This window comes from Papio anubis, chromosome 10 (genome assembly GCF_008728515.1).
Source record: "Papio anubis isolate 15944 chromosome 10, Panubis1.0, whole genome shotgun sequence".
NCBI classification, from domain to species: Eukaryota; Metazoa; Chordata; class Mammalia; order Primates; family Cercopithecidae; genus Papio; species Papio anubis.
Genome location: NC_044985.1, coordinates 57,108,742 through 57,112,620, shown reverse-complemented (window position 1 = coordinate 57,112,620; position 3,879 = coordinate 57,108,742). Strand labels below are relative to the sequence as shown.

The 3,879-nt window shown below is 44.7% G+C and overlaps 1 pseudogene; it reads left to right on the top strand.

Moving 5' to 3' along the window:
• Positions 1–220: 220 nt before the first annotated feature.
• On the top strand, positions 221–3,392 carry LOC110740895 (annotated as a pseudogene).
• The last annotated feature ends 487 nt before the right edge of the window (positions 3,393–3,879 follow it).

Genomic DNA, 3,879 nt, shown 5'->3' with positions numbered 1-3,879 from the left:
TTCCTCTTGTTGCCCAGGCTGGAGTGCAATGCTACGACCTTGGCTCACTGCAGCCTCTGCCTCCCAGGTTCAAGTGATTCTCCTGCCTCAGCCTCCAGAGTAGCTAGGATTACAGGCACCCACCACCACACCTGGCTAATTTTTGTATTCTTAGTAGAGACGGGGTTTCTCCATGTTGGCCAGACTGGTCTCAAACTCCTGACCTCAGGTGATCCACCCGCCTTGGCCTCCCAAAGTGCTGAGATTATAGGCGTGAGCCATCATGCCCAGCCCCTCGTCTATTTTTCTGTTGAATAAGAAAACAGAAATGGCTCTAATGAAAATATCATCTTCATAGAAATGTCTATTAATATTCTTCACGGCCAAGAATGACAATACAAATGGCAATGATGAATGTACAAAAGACGGTCCTTTACTCCCACGTATACTTGGAGCTAACTGCCTTTATGATGTCAGTGCTGATAAGGAATCGTTGCCTTGTTTTTCAGAGCCGTTTTAAAGTAAGCACGCGGTACACCTTGTGATCGGCCCCCTCCACTTCAGTTGGCAGTCCCCTATGCCTTCTCAATCACAGGGGATTAAAGAAGCAAACATTTTTAAAAACCAAAATGAAAAGTGTTCCCCAATAATTCCAGAGATTTATTTTATCTTCTTTACAAAAGAAGATATTCTAGAGGGTAAAGCCTAGAAGGTCCTCAGGTCTGGCAGAAAAGTGTTCTCCTGTTCAAACATAAACCTACTACAGATTCTCTGTCTTTTAAATTAACATTATAATTTAACTGTCCTATGTACAGAATAGTAGTGAAATAGCCGACCAAACTGAACTTGATACTAGATATTGTGACTTGTTAAAGAAAAAAATGCAAGTAACTCTGCAAAATTGTATAAACACAATTTAAAACTAGCTGCAGCCAAGGCAAAGGCAGCAAGGCAAAACCAACTGGTGTTAACACTTAGAACACCGTGAATATTAACTCAGAGTCTGTTACTCACTGGGGAGATCTGTGGGCCAATTTGCCTAAATTCAGAGCTAAAAACACCTTTCTAAAATGTCAAACGTGCATAGGATATAAAGAAAAAGAACAAGGTAGAGGCAATTAGCAAAAATAGAAAATTGGGGAAGTGAAATTTTGGCATTTGTATTTTGATCTCACACAGGGATAAGTGGAGCTGTGAGTCAACTGGGCACAGGGACTTCGTGTCAAAGGCTTGCCTCACGTGGTTGTGCTACAGAAGCTTCCATGGGGGGCACGTATGTGGTCAGCTTCTGATGGTATTGGCTGCCTGACTCACCAGCAAGGGACCTAACTGAATAGCCATGGTGTCCCATATTTCAAAAGCCGTACAGAAGGGATTATGTTTGAAGCCCACTAACCATGCCGTTTTTAACCTAGGATAAGTTATTTACATCTTAGGTAGTAATAAGTATCATTTCAAAAGAGCATTTAAAGAGACATAATAACATACTCCAAATAGCATTTGAAAAGCTAATATGTGGGCAGGAGACTCCCCTGGCGGGGGCCACTCTGTGGGGTATGGAGCCTCCCTGTGCCCCTCGGTCCGACCCTGTCAGCATTCTGCTTCCATGTGCCATGACCACCACCACCACCTTCAAGGATGTCGACCCCAACAGCAGGAATAGCTCCCAGGTTTTGCAGCTGCCAGGTGGTGGATCCAATTTTTCAGTGGGTTTTGATGAAGCAACAGAACAAACTGTGAGAAAGAACAAAATGATCTCTAATATCTTTGGGATATCTGAAGAAAATCCACCTTCTTGGGCCACATTGGCAGGTGCCAAGTCTAGAGGTGGTGGGGAAGACTTGGAGTCATCTGGACTGCAGGGCAGGAACTCTTCTGAAGCGAACTCTGCAGATTCTTAGATCTGAAGGGAGAAGATGACATTCATGAAAATGTGGAGACAGACTTGCAAGGCAGCCTGGGGCAGAGGGAAGAGAAGCTTGCGCCGGCCATACCTGTGCTGAGCCCAGTGGTCCCGGCCTCAGCGCCATCCAGAGGAAATCCCCCTGGTGGCAAGTCCAGCCTTGGCCTGGGTTAACTCTGCTCTGACCATCCTGAACTTTGTTGTTTTGTTTGTTTCCTCCATGCTTGTGAACTGCACAACTTGAGCCTGACTGTACATCTTTTGGATTTATTTCATTAAAAAAGAAGGACTTTTAAAAAATAAAGAGACAATATGTCAACTACATGGTTTCTATGATATCCCTGTGAAGACCTCTAAAGGTTTTTCTACTTTTCCTCACTTTAAAACACCTTTCCTGTGTCTTTGTTTCTCAATGATTTCAAAGTGGCCTTGAAACCACACAATATATAACTCAGAGGAAGGATCAGGGTAAACGGCTGGAGGATTCCATTCCCTGAAGTCTGTCGATGTTACCTGTTGATGGAATAATGGCTATGAGGAAAGCTATAAAAGCAGCTCAGACTGAAGGCTATGGGGAAGGATGTTTGTCAGGTCGTGTCAAAAGATTTTAAAATGTAGATTCCATTCTCAGAATTTATCCTAAGAAAGCAAAGATGGATTACGCAAAGGTCTAGCAAGGAGGCTCGCAGCAGCATGGTTAATAATTACGAATGTTGGACGCACCCAGAAGCTCCAGCACTAGGGAACTGTGAAAATAAATGGCAGTACATTCAGACCAGAAAACAATCTGTCAGCATGAAAAATAAATTCGGAGAAATGTCCATATGAGCAAAAGAGAGCTGTTCACAATATATTCTTAAGAGAATCCCTATGTAGAAAGCTATGTAGATAACTTGAATTAAAGCAATTAGAGAAACCTAAATGTGAGAACAGAGAGTGTATTCAAAAACATCTAACTCCGCTTCTTTCAGGCACTGTGCTGAGCGCCCTAGGGGCTGCAAAGATGAAGAAAATTGTCCTCAAAAAAGCACATAGTCTCCATGGAAAAGAATGACTAAAATGCCAGGTAGAAAGTAGCTAATGCCATAAATGGGGTGTGTGTGTGTGTGTCAGAGAGAGAGACAGAGAGAGACACAGACAGAGAGATTAAGATCAAGGAAGCCGTTTGGGGAAACACTTATACCAATAAGAATGACTCTGCTGAGAGAAAATGGCTAAGGAGAGGCAATGTGGCTATTTAATGACCCCAGGGAATGGAGCCCCAGTCCCTTCTAGGAAGTTTGGAGGGAAAAGTGAGAACTCAAGAGCAAATCAGGGAGACCCGTCTTCCCTGCTATGTCTAACTTGCCATGGCAAGGTTGGGTATCTCTGTGAAGTGAGGTGCTTTGCCACCACATAATGCCCAAGTTTGGAGTTCCCCAAGCTGGCATCCTAAGCCTCAGAGGAAACACTACTCTTTTTTGGGGGGGGCGGCGGGGATGGAGTCTCACTCTGTCACCCAGGCTGGAGTGTGCAGTGGCTCAATCTCAGCTCACTGCAACCTCCACCTCCCAACTCAAGAGATCCTCCTGCCTCAGCTTCCTGAATAGCTGGGATTATAGGCACACACCACCACGCCTGGCTAATTTTTGTATTTTTTAGTAGAAATGGGGTTTCACCATGTTGGCCAGGCTGGTCTTGAACTCCTGGCCTCAGGTGATCCGCCCGTCTCAGCCTCCAAAAGTGCTGGGTTTACAGGCCTGAGGCACTGCACTGGGCTGAAACACTACTCTCATGCACCCTGAACAAATCAGAGAAAGCTGATAGTCACCAAGTGTCCTGTGCAAACTTGAACAAACTCTGCATCACCGTGTGGTGACTCCAGAGTAGTTCCATGGGAATTCACTTTCCCCAGGCCTTTTCAGAACCCCTCCAAAGTCCCAGAATTAATTCAGTCCGCAGAGAGTCTCTGGACTTTTGACATCTTTATTAAAGGATTGGTATACAGAGGTACCCAC